This window comes from Orcinus orca, chromosome X (genome assembly GCF_937001465.1).
Source record: "Orcinus orca chromosome X, mOrcOrc1.1, whole genome shotgun sequence".
NCBI classification, from domain to species: Eukaryota; Metazoa; Chordata; class Mammalia; order Artiodactyla; family Delphinidae; genus Orcinus; species Orcinus orca.
The window spans coordinates 2,005,861-2,024,243 of NC_064580.1; the positions used below are offsets into that span (position 1 = coordinate 2,005,861).

General features: G+C 47.0%; 1 protein-coding gene across 5 annotated transcripts in view; it reads right to left on the bottom strand.

The window, feature by feature from the left end:
* The window catches only part of PRKX (protein kinase cAMP-dependent X-linked catalytic subunit), a 141,733-nt gene that overhangs the window by 43,669 nt on the left and 79,681 nt on the right, over positions 1-18,383 (bottom strand). For 2 of the 5 annotated variants that reach the window (XM_033420247.2, XM_004265431.4), the window contains exon 9: positions 11,724-16,357. The exons of 1 other annotated variant lie outside the window; for it this stretch is intronic. The gene's annotated coding sequence lies outside the window, so the exon portion shown is untranslated. Of the gene's footprint in view, positions 1-11,723; positions 17,093-18,383 lie in introns of those variants that run through there. 2 more of the 5 variants (XM_033420246.2, XM_033420245.2) reach the window with 2 other exon arrangements.

Sequence of the window (18,383 nt, forward strand, 5' to 3'; positions counted from 1 at the left end):
AATAGATTTTACCTATGTAGCTAGCAAAAAAAACCCTTAAAAGTAACTTTAAAGTACGCGGCAGTAAAGATCTGAAGAAAAGTATTTTTTTTAAATGATTGAATGAGTAGAAGCAGGAAGAATATTTTCTGAAGGCCAATTTGCCAAGCTGTATCAGAATTTAACATGTAGGTAAGCAGGAAGTTTGGAGGAGGAGAGATGAAGAGTGAGGCGTTTTTCTATTTCCCATTCGTGTGTTCATGGTTCAGATTAAAATCCTAGAGGTAGAAAGAGAAAGAAAGGGTGGGAAAGCCACATTTCTGCCCCAGCCCTGGGGCTCCTGCACCTGGGGGCGGGGGAAGGTGCAGACTGGCTCTGCCGACCAGCAGGTGGGACATCTCTTCCATGGGGGGAGCAGGCAGACCCTACGTGGAGCCTCAGGAGCTCCCCGACCCACCAGGAGGACAAGCAGAGGAAGACAAGTGTGGATGGAGGTTCCTCTTCCCTCCAGAGACTCTAAGCCAATCCAGGACCCCTCCTTCTTGGAGCACTTGTGCCGCAGACAGTAAGAGCTGGCTTCTTCCAGCTCTGGGAAGTCCACCTTCCCCCCCAGTTGCCACCATCCAGACAGTAAGAGCTGGCTTCTTCCAGCTCTGGGAAGTCCACCTTCCCCCCCAGTTGCCACCATCCGGACAGTAAGAGCTGGCTTCTTCCAGCTCTGGGAAGTCCACCTTTCCCCCCAGTTGCCACCACCCGGACAGTAAGAGCTGGCTTCTTCCAGCTCTGAGAAGGGGACTTAAATTCTGAAGAACTCTGTGAGCCAGCTCTTCCACTGTCGGCAGCTTGAAATCAGTCACGGCGGGATTAAGTGCCGACACCATGGACGTCGGCAGAAGCTACGCGTCAGGGCCTTATTTCCCCCGGGAGAACCGGTTTACAAAGCACACCACCACCTAAGACCTTCTAAGCCTCTGCAGCACTGACACGGAGCAAGACCCTACGTGGCCTTCTCAGGACAGACACTCCCCCACCCAATGTCCTCCACCTGCCTCTTTTCTGTAGAAAAACTTTAGCCAGAGAATAACTTTAATCAGAGAAGTGAGAAAATGCAGAAGCAAAGGAAAGCAGTCAAACAAAACCAAATAATAACAGTGGAGCCATTACACAAAGTCAAGGACGCTTAGTCCCTCCTCAGGGACTATCGATCGTATTCTGAGCCACGTCCTATGAGCTGCTTTGCAGATACTGAAGACCCCGCCAGGTGGAAGAAGTGCACTGCACGGTGACCAGGCTGTAGCCATGACATAAGCTGCCACCATTCTGAGAACTGGCCTCAAGGAAATGGGAACCAACTGACCTCGGAAGTGAAGACCAACCGTACGGATAACAATCAAGAGGATACAGATCAGACCATCCCATGACCAATTTCAAGATGACGATCACAGCTGACTGTGCTGTTTCTGCATGTAGCCCCGTCCCTCCACCTTGACACTCCCCTCCTTTTTTTTTTTTTTTTTTTTTTGCGGTACGCAGGCCTCTCACTGCTGTGGCCTTTCCCATTGCAGAGCACAGGCTCCGATGCGCAGGCTCAGCGGCCACGGCTCACGGGCGCAGCCACTCCACGGCATGTGGGATCTTCCCGGACCGGGGCACGAACCCGCGTCCCCTGCGTCGGCAGGCGGACTCTCAACCACTGCGCCCCAGGGAAGCCTGAAACTCCCCTTTGAAAGCTCCTGTCCACTGATCAGCAGGGGAGAGGTGGCTGTTAGACATGAGTCCACCTTCTCCCCCCAGTTGCCACCATCCAGGCTACCAATGCCTGCCTCTCGAGTATTGGCTTTGGAGTGGCAAGCAGCGAGACCCGAGTTCGGTAACACGACGACAGCTGAGTTCTGTGTTCTTGGTCTCACGGGATTGGAGCAGCAGGCTATATATGGGATTCATTACGCCTGGCAAAGCCACTAAACGGTTTTCTAAGTGTGATCAGGATTCCGATGATGGTGGGGATTGACGGGAAAATAGATGTGGAGTGAAAATCCAGAAAGGTATATTCTGAGCTACTACATGGTGCTTAGAGCAAACTAAAAGACCCAGGAGCCTAGGTGCAAATTTAGGAGACAACTGCCTTCCACTGGCAGCTTTCGCTTAAACAGAAAGCAGAGTAAATTTGAGAACAGGAATATTCTCAATGCAGAAGCAGAATAGGCTGCAACCCCCTAATGTTCAGAACAACTGGCCAGAAGAACAATCACAGGCTTCAAAACCCGTTAGGGCTTCCCTCGTGGCGCAGCGGTTGAGAGTCCGCCTGCCGATGCAGGGGACGCGGGTTCGTGCCTCGGAGCGGCTGGGCCCGTGAGCCATGGCCGCCGCGCCTGCGCGTCCGGAGCCTGTGCTCCGCAACGGGAGAGGCCACAGCAGTGAGAGGCCCGCGTACCGCAAAAAAACCCCAACAAAACCAAAAAACCCTGTTAATTTACTTTCAGATGTTAGAGAAACATTGTAGATCTACATCTGCTAATGTACACGCAAACACTACACACCGATGGTAAAACAAAGTATACAGTGGGCGCTAATAAAAAAAAAATGAATACAAGTTTCATGTGGCCTTACCAGCCTAAAATAATAAGAAAACCCCTTTCAATGGGATTATTTGCTGAGTTCAGAGGTTGAAGAAATGGTGCAGGGTGATTTATAATGGTTTGCTAAAAATTAAGCAAAGGACAGGCAATTCAGAAAAAAAGAAATGTGAAAGTCCAAAACATGTGGCTATGTGCAAAACCTCACTCATAAATGTGGACTGAAAATATTGAGATATGACTTCTTTAAACCAATCCAGGTACCAAACACTATAAAAGCTGGCCTGTCCACTTGCTGTGGACAAGGCTGTGAGAAACTTCTCTTCTCTGTTGATGGGTGTAAATTGATAAAAGTGTTTCTGCGTTGCAACGGGCAGTGTCTGATCGTAATTTAATTGAGCAAATCCTTTGGATCCAGCATTTTGTTTCTAGATCCTTTTCTAGAAACGACTGCTACACACACACACACACACACACACACACACCAGATACACACACACAGACCCCAGATATACACACACATACACACACCAGATACACATCCCACACCAGCGGTCCCCAACCTTTTTGGCACCAGGGACCGGTTTCGTGGAAGACAATTTCTCCATGGACCAGGGGTCGGGGGTGGGGGGCGATGGTTTCAGGATGATTCCAGTACATTACGTTTATTGTGCATTTTACTATTATTACTACGTTGTAATATATAATGAAATAATGATACAACTCACCATAATGCAGAATCAGTGGGAGCACTGAGCTTGTTTTCCTGCAACTAGATGGTCCCATCGGGGGGGTGATGGGAGACAGTGACACCCGACGTGAGGGCTTATGTCCAGTCTACTCCGTAAGACGCAGCTTAACTGTCACTTGCCACTCACTGATAGGGTTTTGAGATGAGTCTGCAAGCAATTGATTTATGATGGTCTCTGCGCCATCAAACCTCTCTGCTAATGATAATGTGTATTTCCAGCCGCTCCCCAGCGCTAGCATCACCGTCTCAGCTCCACCTCAGATCACCAGGCATTAGATTCTCACAAGGGGCGCGCAACCTAGATGCCTCGCATGGGCAGGTCACAGTGGGGTTCGCGCTCCCGTGAGAATCTAATGCCGCCGCTGATCTGGCACGAGGCGGAGCTCAGGCGGTAATGCGAGCGACGGGAGCGGCTGCAAATACAGGTGGAGCTTTGCTCACTTGCCCTCCACTCACCTCCTGCTGTGCGGCCCGTTTGCTAACAAGACACGGACCAGTACCGGTCCATGGCCCAGGGGATGGGGACCCCTGCCCCACAACACACACACAAAGATGCAACCACATGGGTATATACATGTACACTATTTTATATAAAGCATGGTTTGCGTTGTACAAAATGCAAAAAAATTCTCTTCTTTTCAGCAATTCGATACATAAATTACGTAAGGGCACCTTGCCTACAGTAGGAGACCATCTCCTCATTGCACAGGAAAGTGCAGTAAGTTTCTCTACACTTAGTGGCAGAGAAACTACACATAACAGAGTTTTACATGAGGATGTCCTTGCATGTCCTGAGAACTGTTCCGGGCACCAGACATACAACAGTGAACAAAACCAGAGACCAACTTCCCTGCCTCCATGGAATTTGCATTATAACGGGGAGAGACAGACCATAAAGATAAGTAAGAAAAGTGGACATAACCCATTAGAAAGTGCTCAGTGCTATGGAGAAAAATAAATGAAGGAAGGGGTTGGTGAGTAGGGGCAGGAGAAATGAGTTGAAATTTTAAATACGATGCAGGAGGGACCCCTTTATGAGAAGATAGTTGAGCAAAGTCTTTAAAGAAACGGTGCAAATGATGGATAGACAGACATAGATAGACAGACAGATATAGATAGATAGGTGGATGGACAGTCTTATGCTAAGGTCCAGGGTCTCCGAACTTCAGTGCTACTGACATTTGGGGCTGGAGGACTCTGATGTGCGGCGTCCTGTACCCCATCGAGTGTGGAGAGCACACCTCTCCCCTGAGAGATCAGCACACCTTTCTTTATTACATTTATACTCTTTTTTTTTTTATTTTTATTTTTTTTTATTTTTTTATATATATATATTTTTAAACATCTTTATTGGAGTATAATTGCTTTACAATGGTATGTTAGTTTCAGCTTCACAACAAAATGAATCAGTTATATATACACATATGTTCCCATATCTCTTCCCGCTTGCGTCTCCCTCCCTCCCACCCTCCCTATCCCACCCCTCCAGGCGGTCACAAAGCCCCGAGCTGATCTCCCTGTGCTATGCGGCTGCTTCCCACTAGCTATCTACCTTACGTTTGGTAGTGTATACATGTCCATGCCTCTTTATCGCTTTGTCACCGTTTACCCTTCCCCCTCCCCATAGCCTCAAGTCCATTCTCTAGCAAGTCTGTGTCTTTATTCCTGTTTCACCCCTAGGTTTTCATGACATTTTTTTTTTCTTAAATTCCATATATATGTGTTAGCATACGGTATTTGTCTCTCTCTTTCTGACTTACTTCACTCTGTATGACAGACTCTAGGTCTATCCACCTCATTACAAATAGCTCAATTTCGTCTCTTTTTATGGCTGAGTAATATTCCATTGTATATATGTGCCACATCTTCTTTATCCATTCATCCTACATTTATACTCTTAATGAAATGTTGCACGATCTAAATACTACAATTCCAAAACTGTTTTAAATAATTGCTTTACATATGCAACATTACCCATTTGAGGGGTTAAACAGACGCCTCGAAAAGTGGTGAAAATCTTTTTAAAGTGGGTTATCAAATTTATCTTGCTGGGCAGAAACAGTACATCTATCGGGAGCTTGGAAAGAGGATTATCTGTCACGACTGAAAGAATATTTTTACAAGGGCAGAAAATGAAGCCGATTTCCAGTGAAAACCAGTAGAAAATGTCAAAGGTAAGAACCAAAGGAGAACAAGGAAATAAAGTGAAAACTGGGGGATGGACACATAGGAAAATGGTTACACGTCGGGGTCTTCCATGCCTGACGAGGACACGCTGAATCCTGGAGCCACAAAAACTCAACCTCTGCTTTGAGAGAGCTGAGAGTAAGGCACGTGGAATTCCACCAGCATCTCTTCCCCTTTTTGAAAAGAGAACCCTCCCAGCCATCCAGAAGCCCAGACGTCTATGCAGATCTGAGACTGGCTGGGACCCGGGACCCTTGGCTGCAGTGCTGCCGTGCCTGAACCTGGACACACCTCTCTTCCAGCAACAAAATATAAACACACTGTATGGGACTAAAAATAACTGCGTGCATGCGCAGTTGGGGCAAATTCTGGACAAGAGACACAAAGAGACCAAAAAACGCAACTGCCACTTTTGAAGAGTCTGGAGCAAAAGCAGGGCACTGCGCATGCCCCCTGCACTCACACCACCAAAGCAGGGCACTGCGCATGCCCCCTGCACTCACACCACCAAAGCAGGGCACTGCGCATGCCCCCTGCACTCACACCACCAAAGGGGTGGGGGCAGACCCCCTAAGCCTCCCCTCCGGCCCGACCCCTGGACCCACCCCTACCCTCACCCCGTAGAAGGAACCAGCTGCCCCCCCCCTCGGGGAGCGGGGCAAGGGTACCTGTTATTTGTTCTCGCTCCCCCCCTGCTGCAGCAGGGACCCCAGTAAAGCTTTGCCTGAATTTCTTGTCTGGCCTCTGATCAATTTCTATCGATTAAGGAGGCCAGGAACCCCGGTCGGTAACAGATCTTCAATGAGAGCTGGAGACGTCTGGGGGAGGGGCCGGTGGCTGCCCCATCGCCAGCTGCCGAGAGCTGACAAAGACCTTCCACCACCATTAGGAAGGAAAATCCGTCCAACCAGCATCCCAGAGCAGACTATAAAAAAGTGATGGCCACAGGCCATGTCCATGGCAATTTCGACCCAACAGTTGTAAAACAAACAAACTAACTAACTAACTTAAAAAATAAAAGAACACACTGGACCAACGTTCTGTCAAAGTACAAGTGTGCAGAGACTGGGAATAAGGGCTGGAGAAAAGAAAATATGAGTCCAGAAAGACAGAGCACTGGTAAGCATGCTGTAAACCGCACCGATGAGGACAGAGCACCGGTAAGCACGCTGTAAACCGCACAGATGAGGACAGGGCACCGGTAAGCACGCTGTAAACCGCACCGATGAGGACAGAGCACCGGTAAGCATGCTGTAAACCGCACAGATGAGGACAGAGCACCGGTAAGCACGCTGTAAACCGCACAGATGAGGACAGAGCACCGGTAAGCACGCTGTAAACTGCACAGATGAGGACAGAGCACCGGTAAGCATGCTGTAAACCGCACAGATGAAGAGAGAGCACCGGTAAGCACGCTGTAAACCGCACAGATGAGGACACAGCACCGGTAAGCACGCTGTAAACCGCACAGATGAGGACAGAGCACCGGTAAGCATGCTGTAAACCGCACAGATGAGGACAGAGCACCGGTAAGCATGCTGTAAACCGCACCGATGAGCCAGAAGGCTGGTGTGCGCCGTGGTGAACGACGGAAATGAAGGGGTAGAAAAGAGGATCACCTTTTAAGTTCACAGACGTGATGGGAAAGAGAGCCGCAGCTTTCTTCTAACCCCTCCCTAGTATTCGGTCCCCTGTGAAATCAGCAACACAGAGCTTGGAGTTCATGTGAGGAAAAAAAAAAGCGGGATTCAGAGCAGTCACCTATGGGCTTCCCACAAAAGACCCAAGCCTGAAATGTGGTTTCATTTCTGGATGGTTCTGCTAAATATGCCAAATAGGTTTCCCACCATGACCACAGTAAAGGCTTGAAAAGCACGAATGAGGGGATCTCTGCTAAAGCCCCAATTCTTTAAGATGACATTCTGAAAGTAAATTCCCCCAAATAGGTCACGGGGGCTCCTTCCCTTAGGAAGGAAAAGACAACAGATTCCCAAGAAAAAGCCAAGGATCTAAACATCTGGCCAGGGACTTCCTGGTGGTGCAGTGGTTAAGCATCCGCCCGCCAATGCAGGGGACACAGGTGCGAGCCCTGGTCGGGGAAGATCCCACATGCCGCGGAGCCACTAAGCCCGTGCACCACGACTACTGAGCCTGTGCTCTAGAGCCCGCGAGCCACAACTACTGAGCCCACGAGCCACAACTACTGAAGCCCGTGCTCCGCAACAAGAGAAGCCACCGCAATGAGAAGCCCGTGCGCAGCAACGAAGACCCAACGTAGCCAAAAATAAATAATAAATTTTTTTTTTAATAAAAGGATATCAGTTTAAGAAAATAAACAAGCATCTGGCCACCGGGAAATGGAGAGTTCTCGGGTATTAGAATGTACTCTGCACAAGGCCAATCCTCCCCCTTTGCCTTTTAGGCATTGGGTCGTGCTTCTCCACCTTGACAAAAATAAGCACAGTGGATAAGAACTGCCCAAATTCAGACCTCCGTGGGCCAAATTAACCTTTGTTCTTTCCCACTTACTGGAAGGACGTCCCTTTAAAAACTCTGCCTTTTGTGGATTTTTTATTTTTCGCTTTCTCTAAGGCACTGGTTTTAAACAGCCTGCACACAAATTCTGATTCATGAGAAAGAAGCATTGTTCAGCCAGTGGCTTTCCGAGACATCGCCCTCCCCGGGGGACTATAAAAGCTGACTGTGCAGCAGGCTCCAAGCCAGACCTTTCTAACCAGATACCAAAGCCAGTCTATTCTCCAGGATGTTCTTGGGAACTGGAAACATTTCGGGTGAAATTCGAGACCCAGCCCCAAAGGCGGCTGCCAGGGGCCAAGGGCAGTGGGGACAGGGGAGCGGTGGGAGGCAGTCACTCACTGTTCAACGGGGATAGAGTTCGGTTACGTGAGAGCAATACATCCTAGGGAGCTGCTGTACTTGACGGTGCCTACGTAACAGGGGAAACCAGTTACCTGTTCCTTTGACCTTTGTGCTCTGTCGCCTGTGCTCAGTGATGCTGGCTCTGCACCTTTTGTAAAAGAATGTTGCCTGTGGCCTGAAATATACATAATGGCACATGCTCCGGGCTCTGACCTTTACCGGTAAAACACTTTTCGGTTCATATAGAGATAAAAGGTTGCAGAACAGAGAATAACATGTGTCTTGTTGGAGGTTTACGTGAACACGGTGACCTGACCTACATGGACAGATGCAAGAGCAAAGGATTCCAGCATCCAGAAGGTGCCACAACCCCAGCCCGCCCTCCCCTTGCCTTTAAAAACGCTTTGCTGAAACCCTTCAGGGAGTATGGGATTTTCTGAGCACGGTCTCCTGGCAAGCCCTGCAATAAACCTTTCTCTGCCGCAAACTCCGACGTTCCGGTTTGTTTTGCCTCACTGTACGTCGGGCACACGAACTTGCGTCCAGTAACATCTATACTTGACGATACTGTACTTTGCACTTAAAATTTTATTGAGGGTAGATCTCCTGTGATGCACTTTTTAACCACCATTTAAAAATAAAAGTTTATCTGTGCTCGTAGCTTCACAGGTCTACAGAAGAGTCTCTCGCCTGCATTTCTGGAAGCTAATTTGCCTGTTAATAACTCTGACTTTCAAAAGCGTTCAAGTAGATCATGGTTTCCTGCCTTAAGACAAAGCAAGGCATCCAATTGTCAATGCTCTCATCAATCCACTGACTGGAGGTCTTCAGCATTTGACAGTTTGCCCGGCATCCAATGTTTTCCTCCAAATATAGAGAACCTGGTCCTTTCTTTCTTCAGTGACGGTCCTAATATTTTTATTACTGAAATGTCATGTGGTGCACTGGAATGAGCAGGAGTCAGGTGGAGTTTGAATCTCAGCTCCATGATTTATTAACTAGGAGACTCTGGGTGAATAACTTAGTTTTTCTGGGCCTCAATTTTGTTACCTTTAAAGGAGGGGGCGGATATATCCTATTTTTAAATGTTAAATGGTAGCCGCGCCCAGGAGTGGGATTGCTGGATCGTCTGGTAATGCTACTTTTAATTTCTGAGGAACCTCACCTCCATGTGGCTTTCCACAGTGGCTGCACCAGTTTATATCCCACCTACAGTGTAGGAGGGTTCTCTCTTCTCCACACCCTCTCCGGCATTTGTTGTTTGTTATGTTTTTGATAATAGCCATTCTGACAGGTGTGAGGTCGGATCTCACTGTGGTTCTGATTTGCATTTTGAAGAGGTATCTGCACCCCCAGATTCACAGCATCATTATTCACGAGGGTCGAGACACGGAAACAACCTCAGTGTCTGTCAACAGAGGAATGAATAAAGGAGATGTGGCGTACAGATGCATACGACGGAATATTACTTGGCCATCAAAGAGGAGATCCTGCCTTTCTTGACAACATGGATGGGCCGAGAGGGCATTATGCTTAGTGAAATAAACCAGACAGAGGAAGACACACAGGGTTTGGTATCACTTATCTGCAGAGTCTAAGAAAGTCACATTCATAGAAACAGAGTTAAAAGGTGGTTACTGGGGCCGCGGGGTGGAGGGGTGATAGGAGAGATGTTGATATCAGAGTATAAAGTTGCAACTAGTAGGTAAATAAGTCCTGGAGATTTAATGCAGAGCACGGTGATTACAGACAATAATATTGTATAATAAACGCCACCCTCACTAAGAGACTAGTGCTTAATTATCCCCACCACATACACATACACAAAAATGATAATTAGGTAACCTGATAGAGATGACAGCTATCGCTACAAGGGCAATCATACTGCAATATATAAATGTATCAACCAACACGTGGAACACCTATCAGAATGTTATATGCCAACTATATTACAATAATAATTTAAAAAACAAACCCTGTAAAGCAGGTATCTTACTGTCCTGTATGGAGGGGAGCTCCAAAAACAGAAGAAAAATTTTTTTTCTGCAGGCAATACCTGAGGCAGCCTCGGGCTGAGACCACACCTGTTCTTCCTTAACTTCTTGAGACAAGGTTGTTGGATTCTTTAACAAGAATGCAAAATGAGACTGGCTTCCAGACTTCCATGAACAGAGTATGGTTACGGAAAAAAAAGGAGAAAGAAAAGAAAAGAAGCCAATGAGGGCAACCAAAACGGCAGAGGAGACAGAAGAACCTAGCTGCTTCGCAACACAGACTCCGTGGACCATCTCCAGCAGTCCCTCAAAAACCCTTTCTCATTTTCTCCCGAAATATGCATGGATGTGCACGTGCATGTACACACACACGTCCACCACACACACACGTCCACGCACGTCCACACACACACTCACTCACTCTCTCTCTCTCTCCCAAACCAGAATGTCACCCCCTAAGCACCTACTCTATAGAAATTCTAGACCGTCACTCCCAGAAGGTTTGCAGCCAGACCCTAAGTTGCTGTGCCTGTCTGTGGAGACGCTCCCAAAGGAATTCCATGAGCAGAGGTGGACAAGGGTGGCCACCAAGCAATAAACAGGCTCGTACGGGACCCTCGTTTTGGTGTGATGCTTTGCTACCTGGCTGTAGCAGTGATGTGAATGCTATAAATCACACACGGGTTGACTTACAGTGAGGAAGGGCGCACGTTTCAGCAAACTGCAGAGGTAGCGTGGAAAGCCGGGTGCCAAGCTACGTGAGGGATGAGAATGAAATTTTAAAATAGTTCAGTTTTTGATGACAATGATGGAGGTACATTTTGAACAAACCGCAAAGGCGACTGGCAAAGACACCCTCGGGTACTAGACGAGAGGTTGGCAAAGCATGGCCAAATCCAGCCCCCCAGCCTCTCTTTATAAATAAAACTTTATTGGAACACAGCCACGCCCCTTCATTTACATACAGTCTAGGGCTGCTTTTGCACACAGCTTGTCCTGCAGTGCCAAAAATATTAACCATCTGGCCCTCTGCAGAAGAAAATACAATAATACTGTATTGTATGTTTGAAACTTGTTTTAAGGGAGAATTTGAAAGTTCTCAGCACAAGAAAAACATGTTATAACTATGTAAGGGGACGGATGTTACATAGATATACTGGGGTGTTTTTCTGCTACGTGTACATATATAGCATCATTATGCTGTAAACCTGAAACAAACATAATTTTTTGGTCAATTATATCTCAGTAAAATATAAAAAATTAAAAAGAAAAAGAAAGACTTCCGACACCTAGGCTAGATGAAAGCAGAAAAGCTATAGCTTTCCCTGTGACCAAAGAACCAGACCGGAGACAGACTTTATCTTAAAAGATACAAAGTTTTATTAAACAAACCTGGAATCAATAGTATTATTCCATAAATTAGACAGCAGTAAAATTTTCCTAGGGTATATATACAAATCACAGTGATTTTCATTGTGCAAGGAATTGACAGGGTTTTTTAATCCACATGAGAAGCTGGGATGACCCGGCGGGGCTCCCAGTGTGACTCACTGGGGACGTGCCACACTGGCCCAGGAACTTCATCCCGCAAGAAAGAAGGAAGCTCTGACGGCCCTGCAGAGCTGGAAAAGCATCTCAGGGAACCAGGAAAGACGGCCTGCGAGCAGAAAGGCTTCACATCCCAGTTGCAAAAACAAACATGTAATGACTTGTACTTAAATAACAAAAGTCCACCATGGAAGATCAATAGAACATCTTAAGACACAATAATTTAGAGGAAACCGTTACAGAGTATTTCCTTTTGATTATGAAGCACTGCTCCTTGGATGCAACCCCACAGGGTCTGCAAAAACAAGCTTGATATGAAAACATTATGCTTGGTGAAAGCATCCCCCCCCATTCCACCTCCAACAGGACAGACAGACAGACACACACACACACACACAACTACTCAAACATACTAAGACAACTGTGCCTGTGTTTTTCTCTTTGTTTTTGGTAACTCAACAACATCCAGGGAAGTGGAACTAATTAGTCAGAAACAGGGCTAGAGGGTACATACAGTACGTAGGATGTGCCCAACAGGTGTAAAATACATGCCAGGGAGACGGACCCCTGGAGAAAGAATAATGCAGGCATGTGTCCCTTCAACTCTTAATTGGGAGCCATCAAGGGCTTCTGTGATGGTGTAAATTTCGCGATGCAAAATCAAAGGGCTGGAAAAAAAAAAATCCAATCTTTCCTGCACCTGCAGCTAACGTGAGGATTTTGATGTTCTGATGGGACCTGCTGCAGCCTGCAGCGTTCACCTGGGTGGGCGGCCCTCGGTGCCTACAGGGCGGTGCGTCGGGGTCTCGCGGGAACAGGATGGAGCTGTATTTCACAGTTCAAGTGGTTCCGAACTGAGAGGCAACTTAGGTTGTACGTAGAAAGGGCAAATGTGTGTCATATCACCCAACTGCTCAGCGCTACTGGTGACGCTGTGGCTGGCAGCAGGGGAGTCCCGACATACAGACGGACAGAAGGAAACAAAACACTGCGCGAGACATTTATAAACAGCTGATGGTGCAGCTGCCCCAGGAGCACAACAGGAGGTGGTGTTTTAAAGCATCGTGACGGTGTGACATGGACACCTGTTACCTGGTGACTGGAGTTTCTTTTGCGTATTTTGACATGTGGAGAGCATAAATCACGACTTTTCCATTGCTGGCAAACGATACATTTCTGCTGAGGGGGATTCCAGCTTCTGTGACCATGAACATTATGCCGTATGGTCAGCTGTGATTTCATCTCCTTCTCAGCTTTACAGATGCCTATCAAAGCAGGCTGGCGACAATCCCCTTAGGAAAACAAGACCCGCCTCAATCCACCTCTTGCAATACATGTGTTTCCTAAAGACTTTTTAAATAGCATTGTCATTTACCAACTTGTCAAAATTGCAGAAAACAAAAATCAATCTGTCCTTTTCCGGCTCTGAATGTTGTGCTGATGGATGTGAATTTTCTCCAAAACTTTGCACCCTGATTATTTTTGATCCGATATGTGAACGCGGCAGAAGGCCTCCAGGGAGGGAACAATTTTTCGGTCATACACGGGGAGCATGCCATGTGCTTAAGACTCACTTTGATCACATCCATCTTTGCATTACGTCAAACCATGTAATTTATGCCCTGGTCACTGGCAGGTAACGCTTTGTGTAATTAAATGGGCCTGAGGGTCTGGAAGGTGAGACAAACACCATGTGGTACTCTTGGAATTCCTCTTCACTTTCAATGTTTTGCGTGGCTGATGGTCAATGACAACGTTTTTAAAGAACCAAGTCATCAATGCATTTGAACTTTTGTCTTCCCTGCATATTTGTTCAAAATTAAGGCAGTGTGTTTTCATGCATTCTTGGACTCTTTTCATCTCATAGATTAAATCCTGGACAGGAAGAGCGAACCCAAAAAAACACGCATAGGGATCGTGTGTATGTACCATTTTGCATTGTGTTCAAGAAAGGTGTTTCATTTATTTTGTATTTTTTTAAGTATAAGCCTCCAAATAATAATTTTTTTTTTTTTTTGCGGTACACGGGCCTCTCACTGTTGCGGCCTCTCCCGTTGCGGAGCACAGGCTCCGGACGCGCAGGCTCAGCGGCCATGGCTCACGGGCCCAGCTGCTCCGCGGCATGTGGGATCCTCCCGGAGCGGGGCACGAACCCGCGTCCCCTGCATCGGCAGGCGGACTCCCAACCACTGCGCCACCAGGGAAGCCCTAATTGTTTATCTTTATAGTCAGAAGACACAAGACATGTTTTTTCCTCGTGTGTCTACACCTCCGTGCAGGTTTGCTTTGCTCATTTAACCTTCTGACATTCAACGATGAAACAGTGCAGAAATTACACGGTAAAATTTTAGCCCCTGTTGGCCCATGGCTTCATCCAAAGAGCACGGCGCCTGAAAAGTACAGACTGAAAACACAGTTCTGTGGGAACATTTATCCAAGCGCACCCTCGGAAAATAAATTTTTATTGAGCTACTCCTTGTAACGGGTTTCTTTTACTAAATTTTGGACTCACTCTCACCTATGGAGTTGGTTTTTGAAGACGAGGTCATTTATGAGAAGGGGGTGATTTAGTGTCTTCAATGTAAAGCTCTTATAGGTGTAAGCTGCCTTCACGTCACCTTCAGATACACACAGCCCTCGTCTTTGGATTCGTGAGTGGAAACTGGCCAAATGTGAGAGGTGACTGCATCTCCTTGGACCTTTTTTGCTGCGGTAAAAAAAATGTATGATTTTTTGCAAATGGCAGCTCTCCACACCCCCAGATGTGACTGCAGAAGAGACAGAGGTAGGCAGGGGCTATAGGAAGAAAAGCCTTCCTGGCCCAGCCCAGGAAAAGCAGTGTTGATGGCCAAGAACCTGCCCGGTACCCCAAGAACACATGAGCTGCAGAGGCCTGGGAGGGGGCCGAGAGCTCAGGGGGCGCCCCACGCTTGACACCAACACACCTCTGCCCCATGCCGGCTGCCCAAGGAGCTGGACCTTTCTCGGCAGGAAAAGGGAGGATGCAGGAGAGGCGATCTCGCAGATCTATCGGGTGCATCCCTGCCGCCACTGAAGGCTCTGGAACCTACTTCTTCAACGCACAGACCTCCACGGAGAAGGCCGTGGTTGGGCCCTACGACCGGATACGTAACAGGTTTGAGCAATGCTGTGTTTTCAGCTGACTCACGGCCAACAGAATATGGGCGGCGGCTTCAGATTTTCACAGCAAAGTTTGGAATCGGAAAGCAGAAGCAGAGAGGAGAGGAGGAAATGCACGAGGGACCAGACAGACACCAAGGCCCTCCGCCCAGGCACTGCTTCTGGGAAGACCCATATTTACACAGCAACACACTCATGGCGACCCACTCAGCACGTGGCTTTCAAGATCAGTGCTAAGGGGAAGGCACAGCAGAGCACTCCTCAGGGGACCCTCACCATCACGTCCAAAGAGAAACGAATCTCACCCAACGGTTATGCTGGCACAAGCCAACCAGGTCTATGACACCAGATGGACTGAACATTGACAAGAAGAAGTAAAAAACTAAGCAGAAACGAGGGAGGTTCAAACACTTCCATCGTACCCGTTTTGTTTCTTACTTTTCCTAAAACCAAAGGGAAAAGAAAACATTTGCATAAGTTCATTGAGCCAATACAGAAAGCTACGAGTTTGCTTTGGGAGATGCAGTTTGGTCCACAGATTTAACCTGGAATATTAATAGATAGCCATCCCCCTACAGAGTATGAGATTTTTTTAATGCAACAGAGAAAATTCCTTGAATAACAGTCATGGCCAATGGCTAGCCTTGCACTAAAGTCCAAACCCACATCTCCTTCCCTGTCGTCCTGGATTCATGACCCAAGGCTACCAGACACAAAGCATTAAAGATACTGGATATAGACCGTCGTATGATACTTTCTTCACATATAACCATAAAATGCATATAAGATGACAAAAAATGCACATATCATACTTTTAAAATTTGTCCCCAAGAGAATAGATTCTTGGAAAAAAATGTGAAACACGAAACACCATAGGCTCTGGAAAGTAGGAACATTTACTTCACTGCACAATTTCCCTGATCCAGGCACACCGTCCTTTTTATACACACACAGACACACGCACAGGCACACACACGCAATTTGTGGTTGTATCTGAACAAGTTCAGCTCAAACTTATAAAGTCTATGAGAAAAAAAACCCCAGGATATCCCAGTAGGAACACAAGCCTAAAAAGAAGATAAAATCTACAACCAAACAATTTTTCAAAATGTCCTACTGTGCAGTCGATTTCCAGTTGCTTAAATAATTCTAGGTCCACAAATGTCAACGGCTCTGCAATCTCTTTATATACATCTGGGTGTATATAAATGTGGAAAAGTCCTTATCCCATTAAGAAGATGCTTCTTCAGGTCTGCCTGGGGGCAGCCATCTGTCCCAGGCAGGCTCAAATCACCCTGTTTCTGGCATGAAATTAGACAAAGGATTTTGTTAGTTTTTAAACACCTGGGTAAAGTTTGTCATCCTAAGAACAACAACAACAATAATAGCACGAAAGAAACCCAACTTTCCTTTGGAATTCTTACTGCAAAGACCCACAAGCCTGAATTTTAAGGAGAGAAGATGCCTAATAAGAGACATGGAACAATATTTGAAAGGTGGGTTTTTAATGTTCTATGGTGTTGACATGCACAGAACTAGCCTCTCCTCACCCACGATGAGAAGGGAGATTCATCACTCAAGCAAAAACAGATCCTAGGGCTTCCCTGGTGGCACAGCGGTTGAGAGTCCGCCTGCCGATGCAGGGGACACGGGTTCGTGCCCCGGTCCGGGAAGATCCCACATGCCGTGGAGCGGCTGGGCCCGTGAGCCATGGCCGCTGAGCCTGCGCGTCCGGAGCCTGTGCTCCGCAGCGGGAGAGGCCACAACGGTGAGAGGCCCGCGTACCGCAAAAAAAACAAAACAAAAACAGATCCTAGTTTCAATGTGCTTTGCTGTGGGATTATACAACCAGAAAAAAACATTTTATGATGAAGAGAACTACAAGGCACAGAGAGCTGAGAGGTCCCCTGCCAGCTGTCTTAACATCCATCTCCACCTGCCGAGAAGCAGGAGTCCACACACAGAGGCACGAGTAAGTCCCACAGCTGCAGAACAGAGCTCCGGAATCCTGTAACGAAGCTGAACTCGGGTCTCACCTGTGGGATGAGATTTCGCTTCATGAAAGAATATCTTTTCGCATAGCATCATCACACCTGATCGCTCAGCGGAAAATACCAGCCGGTAAGATGACTGAGAGAGATTCAAATATGAAAGTGTCTGGCTTTTAGAAGAGCAAAATGCAAGCTGGTTGCATGAACAGGAAGCAATGAGATCATGAAATGGTCTCCTGACTTCCAAAGGGTCACCAAGAATGTCATCAAATACTGCCCCTGCCATTGGCCAAAGTACATTAAAAATAACTCCACTATAAATCTGGAAAAAAAAAATGATACAAATGAACTTATTTACAAAACGGAAACAGACTCACAGACACAGAAAACAAACTTATGGTTACCGAAGGGGAAAAACGGGGAGGGAATATATTAGGAGTTCGGGGGAAACAGATTCACATTACTAGGTATAAAATAGACAAACAACAAGGACCTACTGTACAGCACAGGGAACTATACTCAGTATATTGCAAAAACCTACAATGGAAAACAATCTGAAAAAATATATATACATATATACAATGGAATCACTTTGCTACACCTGAAACTAACACAATATTGCAAATCAACTATACTTCAATAAAAAATAAAAATGAAGAAAATAAAAACCAACCCCTAGATACCAGAGAGAAAAATAAAAGGCAATTAAACTAACTCAATAACTAACTAAATAAACTAGACCTTCAAAGTCAGAGAGTCATAGACCTTCAAAGGTTCGTGGAAATAAGAGACTCAAAGTCATTTCTTTTCAATCTCAAATTAACTTTAGCAAATTTCCTACAAGGTGTTCTCAGATGATTCCTTTCTAACAAAAAGAGACCCAAGAGCCCTTCTGAAAATACTTGGGAAGTATTGTGGTCTGGACCTCGGGGATTCCAGGAAGCAGCCACAAGAGCTATGCTTCTCAAATGTGTAGGCGCACCGGTCTCCTAGGAGCCGTATGTATTGGTACAGACCCTGCCCCGGCAGGTCGGTCCGGGGAGTGAGATCCTGGTGGTGAGGCTGGTGCTCTGGCCGTGTGGCCCACACACACCGGCTGTTTCTTCTGCTGCCCTGGAAGGGACTAGGGCTGGTTCTGCTCCATCGCTCGTGCCCGAAGGGGGGAGAGAAGCCCCACTCGGTCTATGCAAGACCTCCTGCACATGAGGTTCTGTCAACCTCGCTGATTTTTTTTTTTTTTTTTTGCGGTACGCGGGCCTCTCACTGCTGTGGCCTCTCCCGTTGCGGGGCACAGGCTCCGGACGCGCAGGCTCAGCGGCCATGGCTCACGGGCCCA